Consider the following 13825-nt stretch of genomic DNA (forward strand, 5'->3'; position numbering starts at 1 on the left):
GGTGGGGAGGGGAAGGGGCAGAGGCTTCCTGCGCCGGGGACCCGCAGGTTGGGCCTGCCTCTCTCTTCACGTTCTTCACACGCGCGGGTCAGGTGGGGTCGACCCGCCCCAAAGAGCCGAGGGGGCTTGGGCGGTGCTTGTGGGGAGAGGGCGGGGCATCAATGGAGAGCCTAGGCGCCGGTTTTCCCAGTGGACCAGAGGTAAGGCTCTCTGGGAGCTGAGTGCCTAGGGACTGTCGGCTGTGGCGGGGTTTCCCTTCCTGAATTGGGCGGGGAATCGGCGATCTGGGAACTCCGTTGCTGGTTCTCCCACGCTTAGCTGGTCTTGGTGCTTGGGAGTGTGCTCCCGAGCTTGTCGAAGTTCGGCTCGGAGAAAAGCCGAGAGCTCTCCTCACCTTTGGGAAACTTCTATCTGGCCGGACCCCCGCCTGCGGGGTCCCTTTCTCAGAGTTTCCTTTTCCACCACCTTCCCATTTGACTCTGTCTGAGGTACCTTCGCTGGCTCCCCTTAGGAGTCGCTGCCCTGCTTCCCCCGGCTCCGCAGGCAGTCCGGCGCGCCTCGTGGCCACCGCGTCCGGAGATGCTGCTTCGGCCCCTGGGCCGAGGGCTGCCCAGCCATTCAAAGACTTTAATAGAGAGAAATAGGATCATAGCGTTTAGAGCTGGGAAAGAGCTTAACAAGTCCAACAAGCCTATCCACTTATTTAAAAGGTGAGGTACAGCTTCCTGGCCCTTAGGCAGTTTTTTTGTATGCCACTAGTGAAACCTGCCGACTTCCCGTTTCTAAATAACGTTTGAAAACGAGCAAAGTAAAACACATAGTATTTCAGAGGAAACCAAGTTATTTAAAAAAAAAATGCGTATCAAGTTCACAACCCCTGGGCGAGAACTATGGTTAGATGACAAACCAAGTTCACACAAGTTAGTAGTTGTACCAAGGTCTGCTGACACTGGCTCTCTGCTTCCCCGTCGAACCCTTCACTTCTCTGTTCCCACCTCCAACGGAGTGTGTGTATGTGAGTATCCTCTTTGTGCAGTGCCGAACTGTTTATTATTTTTAAATTTCGTAACTTTGGGGGAATATTTGCATTTTCTTTGACAGCTCTTCCCCAAACAAAACAAAACCCTTCCGAATTAGAGGTTGCAGAAGGTAACATGGCTATTTGTGCTGCTCCAACCTTTCCCTGGACCTAAAGATATAATGCTGTATATCTGGCTGACAACTAATATTTTAATGCAGAGGTGTTTTTCTTTTTTCATTTTCTTTTTTTTTTAGCCTTAGGGTAAGAATTGGTTATTTGTAACACTTTTTTTGCTCTCACGTCTTTACTCCCAGGTATGGCATAAATGGTCATTGATTTACTTTTGTTAGTGCCCTTTTATTCACTTATAAATTTAAGTGATGTCGCTTCACTAAGTATTTGACAACTCAATGAAAAAATGTATATAGTAATTATCTTGGCATATGGAGGTTATATCCAGATAATTAAGATATTGGTGAATTGCTGTATGTGTATTTTACACATAAATCTAGAGAATCTCTTGCTTTACCTCTACAATAGATTTGCTATCTCAGCTTAATTTATAACCCATACTGAATCAGAGAAATTCCTGTAAGGTAAATAAGATTAAGGAAGTAAACCAAATAAAAACAGAACAGTGGTAACTCCCAGGGTATCCTAAGGGAAATTCCGTCTGTATTGGAACCCTGTATGGTTCAGAACCATGAGACTCCTTAGCATAATTGCTCCCCCCCCCCCCCCCCCCCAGCCTGATTCTGCCTCCCTTTGGCTTTGGATTCTTCTCCTTAGAGCCAAACAAAAACTGGTGTTATCATTCTCTTCTATTTTGGAGTAAGGAAATCCTGTCCTACTTTTCTTGGTCCAGGGAGGCTGGGGGGTGGGAGATGGGGCACTTGGAGAATAGATATTCCTAGGGGGCCTGATAGGGTTAAAAGATAAAAAAGTTCCATTCTCTTGACACAAGAGGGATATAAAATAAGAAAAAGTTTATATGGATTTTAGCGTAGGCACTATAGTTACTTAATATTTCAGTCCCAGACAAATGAGTTTTCATGCATGCACATTTATGTATTACTACAGTAACTTATTCGATGAGTAGAGATATATGAATAAGACAAAACAAACTATAACTCATGAAAATTCCTATTTGATTATAAATTTAATATTTTAAATACTATTTATGAAACAACTTTAAGATAGTACTTTGTGAGAGATTCTTTTTTCTCCTTGGAAGTTTTTTTTCATAAAACCCTTACCTAGATAATTTTTAATGAAACATCCCATTTCTCTATTAAATCTTGTACTAATATTGTATAACATTCGACTGACAACTCATTTTTATGAACATTTTTAGCCCTATGGTATGAGGTTAGTGTGAGAAAACCCACTTTTTAAAAAGTCCTTTTTGCCTATGAATCTTAGAACATCATGCTCTCTCCTAGCACTTTTGTTTTTTTCTTTCATACTTACCTCATTCTGCTTTGTTTTTATTCTTTGATTTGTGTTTGTTGTGGCTCCTCCTTGTGCAATGAGAGCTATTAACTCCAGGACTGAGGTCTAACAAGGTTTAATAAGGCAGGAAATGGACTGATAATAGTTATAACACTCACAACATACTACTCCCCAATGTTGTGTAGTCTTCTTTAGAAGATAAGCTAATAAATACTACCTTTGCATTTTTGTCTGTCCCAGATGCTAAGCACAGTGCTTGGTGCTTAAATACTTTCCCCCCTTCATTAATTTATATCTTACTAGATTGTAAACACCTTTGGGGCTCATAACAATTCATCTTTGTCAATAGGTAAGAAGTAAAAAGTATGTCAAACTGATAAATAAACTTTGGGTTACTTTAAAATTGTATCTCATTCTAATAGTGTTACTATTGAAAGAAATTCAAACCAAGTTAAAAAAAATAACCAACTTGCTATTTAGACATGTTAAAAGAAAAGCGTATATAGACTATCTGAAGGGTTACTAGTGCACAAAATGAAGGTATTTGTTAACCAAGGTCTGGATCTTGGATCTACAGTGAAGGATACCCTTTCTCTTCAGAGCCAGGCCTAGTGGCATAGAGATTCTGTAGGTAAGAATGAAAAATAGAATCAAGAGGCAGTGGTACCTCTTGAGTTCGGGAAGATTAGGGTAAGGTCCTATAATTGCTTCTCAATATTTTCTGCTGAAATCTAATCCATTCTCATGATTTCCATCACTATCACTATGATGAACTTCATATCTAATTCTAAAATTCACCTTTTAAAATATTTTTTAAAATTGATTAATGCTTTTATTTTTTAAACCCTTACTTTCTCCCTTAGTATCAATACTGTATGTTGGTTCCAACTTGCCAGGGGTCACACAGGAAGTGTCTTGAGGTCAAATTTGAATCCAGGATCTCTTGTCTCTGGGCCTGACTCTCAATCTACTGTGCCACCCCTTCATAAATGCTTAAAAAAAAATTTTTTTTTAACACCACAATCTCTTCCCAGTATCTCTAATCCTCATCTAACATTACAACAACAAAACCAAATAAAACGATCTCAGACAAGGTATATAACATTTCAGACCCTAAAAATGCCACCATACCACCAAGGCATATGTATTCCAAAATCAGCCATCTGTAAACAATGTTGATCATGGCATTTGAAACAATCTTAAAATTCCAATTGTCAGCAAGATACTTAAATATTCTTCAATCACCTCAAATAATATGTAAATTAGAACTCTAAAAACCAACAGATCCCCTTTTATTAATCTAAAATTATGCTCCAGATTCACAAACCTCCTAATGACCTTCCCTTTCTGTTGACTCACCTAGTCTTTCAAAACATCTTTATGAACTGATATAGAGGTAAAAACAGAACATGGATAATTATGTATACCTTGATATCATAGTCATGCCAAAAAAAAAAACAACAAAAAACAACCCTGACAGATAAAAATAGATTAAATGAAAATCAATTTGGGTTCTGAAAAACACTAAATACTTCTTTCAGATAGATGAGAGAAGTATAAAAGTAGACTGTTGCAGAGAAGCAGTCCATTTAAAAAAACAAACATTTTCTAATGGGGCATCTAGGTGGTTTAGTGGATTGGAAGATCATGGGCTCAAATGTAGCTTCAGATACTTCCTTGCTGTGTGATCTAGTGCAAGTCACTTACCCCTCCCCTTTCCCCCCACGCCCCCCCCCCCCCCCCAGCCTTACCTTTCTTCTGCCTAGAAACCAATACATTATTTTGATTTTAAGATGGAAGGGTAAGTTTAAAACTACCAAAACAACTACTTTGTAACAAAAGAGGGTTCTGTGGCTAGAGAAACAGTTGATATAAAGTAGGGGTGGGTGGGAATATACTTTTCACAAAAGCTTTCTTCATAGTTTCCAACTGTTAATACCAGTAGGTTGAGCCTTTCATAATTTGTGTCCAGATCTTTACAGTAACCTTTTAAATGATCTTCATAGTAATTATTTAACAAATGAACAGAAAATTTAAATTTGTTCCTTATACTACTGACTCCCAGCTTTGTAGTGTATTCTGCATTTTGCTACTGAGGAGCAAGTTCTTCTGGAAGTACCCACCTAGGTGTCTTTACTAATTATTTTTCTTTCACAAACTTTCAGTGGATCCCTGTTATCCATTAAAATTCAGATTTCTTGATTTGAAGTTGAAGGCTTTCCCCTGGGTACAGTTGGTGTTGTAAAAAGAACAATGGGCTTAGGAGTCAGTGTATATTGTTTTTGCTTTCCTACAAACTTGCTGGATGACCTTGGACAAGTTTTTTTTTTTTTTAACCACTCAATTTCTTCATCTGAAAATAAAAGGTCAGACTGGATGATATGTTTAGATACAACTTAGTTCTTTTCTTCCATTTAAGTACTGTGTTGATTCTTAGAAATACAAGACAAAATGAAAAACAATCCCTGCCCTTAAAGAGCTTTGGTTTCCTTGTGGGATACTGATATAAGTAAAGGCAAGACAATTGGAAGAGAGAGAGATCTATTTATCTAATCTTAACTTCTGTTTTAAATTATAATCCCACCTCATCAAATGCCTGTTGGACCTTTCAAACTGTATGTTCCATAAGACTACTTAAATAAATGTCCAAAACAGAATTCATGATATTCTCCTCTCTTCTTTCTCCACCAACCTTTGCCTATTGCTATTGGATGTACTAACATCCAGTCACTGAGGATAGGAACCTCAGTGTCATTTTTTTTTAAACCCTTACCTTCCATCTTGAAGTCAATACTGTGTATTGGCTCCAAGGCAGAAGAGTGGTAAGGGCTAGGCAATGGGGGTCAAGTGACTTGCCCAGGGTCACACAGCTGGTTAGTATCTGAGGCCAGATTTGAACCTAGGACCTCCCGTCTCTAGGCCTGGCTCTCAATCCACTGAGCTACCCAGCTGCCCCCTCAGTGTCATCTTTTAATTCCTCACCAGCACCCACATATACAATCTGTTTTCAAGTCTCCTTGTTTTTTACCATCACATTTTATATGTTGCCTTCTTTTTGTTCACCCAAGTCACCACCTTGGTTCAGGACCTCTTCAGCAGCCTTCTAGCTGATTTCCCTACCTTAGATCCCTCCCTGTTCCAGTCTATTTGTTGGTCTTTTTAAAAAAGATTATTGTTATTCTGTCATCTGACTCTTTGTGACCCCCTTTTTTTGGGTTTTCTTGGCAAAGATACTGGAATGGTTCGCCATTTCTTTCTCCAGCTCATTTTTATAGGTAGTTAAGTGATTTGCCCAGGGTCATACAGTTAGGAAATGTCTCAGGGTAGATTGGAACTCATGAATCTGACTTCCTGATTCCAAGCCCAGTACTCAATACACTAAGCCACCTAGCTGCCTCTCATCTGTCTTAATCAATAATCCTAAAATGTAGGCCACTCTTTTATTCATTAAACTGTAGTGGCTCACTCCATGATCCAATCAAATATAAAATTCTGCTAACTTTTAAAATCATTTACAACTTGGATCCTTTCTACCTAACCTTCCATGTATTCTATAATTCAGTGACACTATCCTTTTTGTTGTTCTTCACACATCAAATTCTATCTTTGGATTTTGTGACTCCATCTTTCCCTACATCTGCCAGTTTCCCTGGCTTCAAGATTCAAATTTAGCTTTCTGTAAGAGGCCTTTTCCAGTCATGGTACTGCTAATGCCTTCCCTTTGATATTACCTAACATTCCCTCTAATATCTTTATGAACATAATTGTTTGCTTGTTGTCTCTGGTATTAAAATGTTTGGTTCCAGAAGGCAGAGATCATGTTTTCTTTTTGAATTAGCCTTACATGAAACAGAAGCATAATAAATGCTCATTGATTAATTGAAATTTTAGAATGGGTTTTTAAATTTTTTATTTTCTTACCATGCAAAACACTTTCATATTGGTCATTGTTGTAAGAATACACTCATACAAAATCAAAACCCCAAATAAAACCATAAATACACTGGTATGAGAGGTAGTATGCTTTGATCCATATCCTTCCTACACCCACAGCTCTTTCTCTGGAAGTTCATTTCCTGTCATAAGTTTTTCAGGATTGTCCCAGATCATTGCATTTCTGAGAGTGGACAAGTTTTTACATCATACAATATTGCTGTTACTCTCCCCATTCTGCTTATTTTGCTCTGCAGCAGTTCATGCAGATCTTCCCAGCTTTTCATGAAATCATCTTGCTTATTTCTTATAGAATAGATTTCCCATAGGAGATGATCTCAGATGAACCTTGAAGAAAGGTGAATATTTTTTCTCTTAAAACTTTACCTTCGGTCTTAGAATTAAAAGAAGTATCTGTTCAAGACCTAAGAGCAATCAATAAGGGCTAGGTAAGTAGGGTGAAGTGACTTTCCCAGGGTCACACAGGAAGTGTCTGAGTCCAAATTTGAACCCAGGATTTCCCATTACCAGACTTGACTATCTGCTGAACCAGGAAGCTGGTTGGGAAGCTAGATACTGTAATGATTGGAGGTGAGGAAGGATGCATTCCTTGTATGGGGAACAGTTGGTGCCAAGACATGGGGTTAGAATATGGAACACCAAGTCTGGCAAACAATCAAGAGACCTGGTACTACAAAGGCAAAATGAAGTAGTCCTTACTCTGGAAGAAATTATATTCTATCAAAGGAGACAGTTTAGTTATAAGCAAATTCCTGCTAAGTATGTACTTATGAATATTAACAGTGAAGGAGAGAGAGAAGTTGCCATTTGAGTGGTAGGAAAAATCAGGAGAGAGTACCTTAAAAGTCCAGGAATAGAGTGTATCCTGAAGATGGGGCTGGTTCTCTTCTCTAGCTAAAAATCTTGTCCAAAAGTTCAGTCCCAGGCCCATTTCCCCCCTCTCAACTAATTCCCTCGGGGATCTCATCCCTCAAGTGATTTCAATTACCTTCTGTATATGAATGACTCCCAGATTACTCAGATGTAAAAATATTTCCCAATTCTTTGAGCTTTCATTTTCTTAAAATTAATCTTTTCTCTCTTTATGATAATTTAATTTTGGAAAGTGAGTGCAATGCTTGTCTCAGTACTAGAGGGTGACTTTCCTGAAGTAAAAGTAATAGAAAGTTGGCAAGTATAATTTTCTTATTATCTTAAGAATATGCTTTATTCTTCATCTGGAAATACCTCATGTAGGAATGAACATGAAATTTTTGTTTACACATCAGTCCAATTATGAATTGCTTTATTGTGTGAGAAAGCAGGAATTTTGAGATTTGATTCTGGGAGCAAGGTGATTTTTGCTGTCTGCTGGAAACTAAACTGAAACTATTGACCTGTTTTTATTCAGGACTCCTTATAACATGATAGAGATGTTTGGTCCCCATTGTCAGGCTTGTGCTAAAGTCATTACAAAGTAAAAATCTCTGCAGGCTAAATTTTTATGGTTTACATTCAGACTATTGGTGCCATAGGATCAATTAAAATAGGTGAAAAATGTCAATTACACCCCCCCCCCACTAATGTGGATGGCCTGCAGTCTATTCATATTCATATCAAGGGATTTTAAAAGGCTATTGTACAATAGGGAAATGATCATTTTACTTGATGTACAAGAATAAAAAAAATAGAATAAAAAACAAAAAAAAAGCTATTATGCTCATAATGATATACATGTAAATTGTTAACATTCCAAAAGTTGCATTCAATTTTCACATCAGTATTCATTGCAATGAATCAATAAGTAGAAAATAAAAATGTCTTCAAACCCATTTCTCCACATCCTTCAGACATGGAGTAGTAGCTTAACTTCTGCCTTCTAGATCCCAAACTACAGATTAGGCTAGCCTTTTCTTAAAAGATATTGGCTGGGAAGAGGAAATTAAGGCAATCATTAAAAACTATTATGCCCAATTCTATGGCAACAAATATGCCAATCTAGGTGATATGGATAAATACTTACAAAAATATAAATTGCCTACACTAACAGAGGAAGAAATAGATTACCTAAACAACTCCATATCAGAAAAAGAAATTGAACAAGCCATCAAAGAACTCCCTAAGAAAAAATCCCCAGATCCAAATGGATTCTCAAATGAATTCTATCAAACATTAAAAGAACAACTAATCCCAATATTATACAAACTATTTGACAGAATAAGCAAAGGAGTTCTACCAAATTCACTTTACGACACAAATATGGTACTGATCCTAAAACCAGGCAGGTCAAAAACAGAGAAAGAAAACTTGACCAATCTCCCTAATGAATATAGATGCAAAAATCTTAAATAGGATACTAGCAAAAAGACTTCAGCAAGTCATCACAAGGGTTATTCACTATGACCAGGTAGGATTCATACCAGGAATGAAAGGATGGTTCAATATTAGGAAAACCATCCACATAATTGACCATATTAACAAGCAAACTGACAAAAACCACATGATTATCTCAATAGATGCAGAAAAAGCCTTTGATAAAATATAACACCCATTCCTATTGAAAACACTGGAAAGTATAGGAATAGAAGGTCCTTTCCTAAAAATAATAAACAGTCTATATCTAAAACCATCAGCAAACATTATTTGCAATGGGGATAAACTAGATGCATTCCCAATAAGATCAGGAGTGAAACAAGGATGCCCACTATTACCTATATTATTTAACATTGTACTAGAAACACTAGCAGTGGCAATTAGAGAAAAAAAAGAAATTGAAGGTATTAAAATTGGCAATGAAGAGACCAAGCTATCACTCTTTGCAGATGATATGATGGTCTACTTAAAGAATCCTAGAGAATCAACCAAAAAGCTAGTTGAAATAATCAACAAATTTAGCAAAGTTGCAGGATATAAAATAAACCCACATAAGTCATCAGCATTTCTATATATCTCCAATCCATCCAATCCAATCCAATTAGAAAGAGAAATTACATTAAAATCACCCTCGACAATATAAAATACTTAGGAATCTATCTGCTGAGACAAACACAGGAACTATATGAACACAACTACAAAACACTCTCCATACAATTAAAACTAGATCTAAACAATTGGAAAAACTGATTGTTCATGGGTGGGATGAGTTAACTTAATAAAAATGACAATCCTACCCAAATTAATTTACTTATTTAGTGCCATACCCATTGAACTACCAAAAAACTTCTTTACAGAATTAGAAAAAAACATAACAAAGTTCATTTGGAAGAACAAAAGATCAAGGATAGCTAGGGAAATCATGAAAAAAAAATGCAAAGGAAGGAGGACTTGCAGTCCCAGATCTCAAACTATACTATAAAGCACTGGTTATCAAAACAATTTGGTACTGGCTAAGAGACAGAAAGGAGGATCAGTGGAATAGACTTGGGGTAAATGACTTTAGCAGGACAGTCTATGATAAACCCAAAGATCCCAGTTTTGGGGACCAAAACCCACTTTTTGATAAAAACTGCTGGGAAAATTGGAAGACATTCTGGGAGAGATTAGGTTTGGATCAACATCTCACACCCTACACCAAGATAAACTCAGAATGGGTGAATGACCTGAATATAAAGAAGGAAAGTATAAGCAAATCAGGCAAACACAGAATAGTATACTTGTCAGATCTTTTGGGAAAGGAAAGACTTTAAAACCAAGCAAGAGCTAGAAAAAATCACAAAATGTAAAATCATTTTTTTTTTGTATCTAATTAAAAAGTTTCTGTACAAACAAAACTAATGCATCCAAAATTAGAAGGGAAGCAACAAATTGGGAAACAATCTTCATTACAAAAACCTCTGACAAAGGTCTAATTACTCAAATTTATAAAGAACTAAACCAATTGTACAAAAAATCAAGCCATTCTCCAATTGATAAATGGGCAAGGGACATGAATAGGCAATTTTCAGTTAAAGAAATCAAAACTATTAATAAGCACATGAAAAAGTGTTCTAAATCTCTAATAATTAGAGAAATGCAAATCAAAACAACTCTGAGGTATCACCTCACACCCAGCAGATTGGTTAACATGACAGCAAAGGAAAGTAATGAATGCTGGAGTGGATGTGGCAAAGTCAGGACATTAATGCATTGCTGGTGTGAATTGATCCAACCATTCTGGAGGGCAATTTGGAACTATGTCCAAAGGGCGCTAAAAGTCTGTCTGCCCTTTGATCCAGCCATAGTACTGCTGGGTTTGTACCCCAAAGAGATAAGGAAAAAGACATGTACAAAAATATTCCTAGCTGTGCTCTTTGTGGTGGCCAAAACTTGGGAAATGAGGGGATGCCCTTCAGTTGGGGAATGGCTGAACAAATTGTGGTATCTGTTGGTGATGGAATACTATTGTGCTCAAAGGAATAATAAAGTGGAGGAATTCCATGGGGACTGGAACAACCTCCAGGAATTGATGCAGAGTGAGAGGAACAGAACCAGGAAAACATTGTACACAGAAACTGATACACTGTGTTACAACCGAGTGTAACACAACCATTTGTGGCAATGCAGTGGTCCTGAACAACTCGGAGGAACCTATGAGAAAAACTACTATCCACATTCAAGGAAACACTGTGGGAGTAAAAACACCGAAGAAAAACAACTGCTTCTTGAACACATTGTTCGAAGGTATATGGTTGGGGATGTAGATTCTAAATGAACATCCTAGTGCAGACAACATCATTGAAATAGGTTCTGATCAAGGACACAAGTAATACCCAATGAAATTTCACGTTGGCTCCAGGAAGGGTGGATGGAGAGGAGGGAGGGAAATAAAGTGAGTATTGTAAGAAAAAAAAAGAAAGAAAATCCCCTAAAGCCACAGAGAGAGAAATGGGAAGGGGATATGAACCAAGTTCCTGTGGGTGTTTTTTCCAATGTTCTACAGTTTTTGTTACAATAAATTCAAATCCAGGGGGGAAAAAAAGCAAAGGCCCATTTAAAAAATAGTAGCATTTTATTGGTTCTACTACATGGTAGTGAGTCATGAAATTTAACTGCTTCCATGGAATTAAAAAGTAATATCCCATAGAAAAATGGATAGGTGCATTGCAATATACAACCTAATTAGAACCTTCAAAGGATAACATTAATAAATTAGTGAAGAAAAGATAGGGTCATGATACATCAAGAGAAATGGATGACAAGAGGTTAACAGATACCTCACTGGTACCCTTGCAAAGTCAGGAAGAGCATAGAAGGTCTCTATCACATTAATGTTGTCACTGAACCATTACCAACTCTTATGTTCTTTGAATCCATGCATCTAATGGAATCTGGATCTATTTTATTGTATTATTGTCTTGTTCATAACATTGTCTTCCTTAAAAGAATGCCATGATGTACTTTATCAAATGCTTTGTTAAAATCTAGATAGATTATAACTACAGTATTTTGCTTGTTTACCACTTAATCGACAGTATAATGGAGCCAGCTCAGAGCAGCTTAAAAGAGTCAGTTAATAAATTTTTAGTGTAAGTTTTTTGTGCCACAAAAACTAGCAAAATCAGGACTTGACTTACTGTTTAGTTGGTCATCTAGACTTTATAAAGGGATTGGAAAATGTTAAGAATATAGATTAAATTTAAAAGTGTAAAAAAAAAAAACTTAGCTGGCTAAGGGTTCAGATAGCTGATGCCCTCCTTGCCTGAGTACAAATGTAAACCTTAAAATTACTTAGACGTATAAATGTTGGAAATTTCACCATTGGGAAATTTCATACTTGGAATATTTCTTACTGATAGTCTATTGGAATGTGAACCCCATTGGCATGGGAGGTTCTTCCTCCTCCCTTCTTAAGATTACTTTAGGACAGAAACCTTTTGCTGAACAATGGAAAGGGCTGCAGCATAGATCAAAATTTAATTATTCCAATCTCCACCCTACTCAGGGTAACAGGATTTAGGAAGGGCTGCAGCAAAGAATCAAGATTTAATTATTTGAGAATATGACCTTCAACAGACATGTGCAAAGCCACAGACCTCTGGGCAGTCCTGGGTTAAGCTAGAGCCACCATTGGCACAGGGAAGACATGGACAGTGATTGGTAGATGTGAGAACTGAGGGGAGGGAACTTGGATGTTTTCCTTAAAGAGAGAGGGGTCTGAGGAGGAGGGGTGGTTGGTTGGAGAGGTTTTGCTCTGAGAGGTTGTGCTCTGAGAGGCTTGCTCTGAAGGAAGCTGGAGGTGGAGGCCCCTGAGACTGTTTCTCCATTTTGGTCATGTGAGTGATAGGGACTGATCTCTTTTCTTTGCCTCAGCTATCTAAGGGCTTGGGCCTTTTGGCCCAGCCTAAACAGAGGGGGTATTTAAGCCCTATTCCCTTCTCTCCCCTTTCTCTCTCTCTCTCTCTCTCTCTCTCTCTCTCTCTCTCTCTCTCTCTCTCTCTCTCTCTCTTCTAATACCTTTCTTCCTCCTGTTTGTAATTAAATTCCATAAAAGGTTGACTGCTGACTTGAGTTTTCATTTAGGAATTACATAGCTGAATTCCTTGGCGACCTTAAATTAATATATATCAGTCTTTTAAAGTGATTTCCTTGTCACACAAAGCAGCCACTAGGACCTGAAGGAACTAAGATGCTTGAGTGCTGGATGCAATGATAGCTTCACTCAGCTGAATCTTCTGAATGCTTATCCTTGTTGAATTACCTTTCTTCTGCTATCACTAGATACATCTTTTGGTAAACTTTAAAAAATTGAATTTTATTTTCAATTACATGTAGAAACAATTTTTTGACAATTGTTTTCTAACATTTTACAATTCAGATTCTTTCCCGTCCTCTCACCCTCCCTCCTTCCCCCTCTACACTAGCCAAGTAAATAATCTGATATGTGTTATTTCAGTGCTTTCATGCAGTATGTCCATATTCCCCATGTTGTGACTGAAGACACAGATCACATATACAATAAAAAATTCACAAAGGAAAATAAAATGCAAGATTTTTGTTAACTTTTGTATGGCCTATGAGTGTCTCATTTTGTTCCATTATTGAATCTAAACTATTAGGGAACCTGCCTGGATCTACCTCAGAACATCCTGTGTACCTCTTCAACTTGACTCCAAATTTCCTTTTTTCCAAATATACTCATGTCTCAAACGGTATTGATAATTCTACTGAAAAGTTAATAGTAAAGATATAAGGTAATGAATATTAAAATAATTTTTGAATCTATAGACACAAAGTTTAAAAATAAAATTTAGAGGCAAAAATTTAATTCTCAAGTGAGAGCCAGCTTTGAAACCATGAAGACTTGATGTCAAATTCCATCTCATCTTAGGCAAGTTATTAAGGGGATATCCATAGACAACTCTCAGAAAACTACAAATTGGGAGAAAATACCTCTGCAGTAACTCTCTACCCCAATGAAATAAATCATAGATTTAGTGGGAG

The 13825-nt window shown here is 37.4% G+C and overlaps 1 long non-coding RNA gene across 3 annotated transcripts in view; it reads left to right on the forward strand.

The window, feature by feature from the left end:
- Window positions 1-2: 2 nt before the first annotated feature.
- LOC103094857 (uncharacterized) overlaps window positions 3-13825 on the forward strand; it is a 250678-nt gene continuing 236855 nt past the window's right edge. The window contains exon 1 of one of the 3 annotated variants that reach the window (XR_008917839.1): window positions 3-1015. This is a non-coding gene — a long non-coding RNA (uncharacterized LOC103094857). The remainder of the gene's footprint in view (window positions 1016-13825) is intronic. The other 2 variants (XR_008917841.1, XR_008917840.1) reach the window with 2 other exon arrangements.

Source organism: Monodelphis domestica, chromosome 3, assembly GCF_027887165.1.
Source record: "Monodelphis domestica isolate mMonDom1 chromosome 3, mMonDom1.pri, whole genome shotgun sequence".
Taxonomy (NCBI): Eukaryota; Metazoa; Chordata; class Mammalia; order Didelphimorphia; family Didelphidae; genus Monodelphis; species Monodelphis domestica.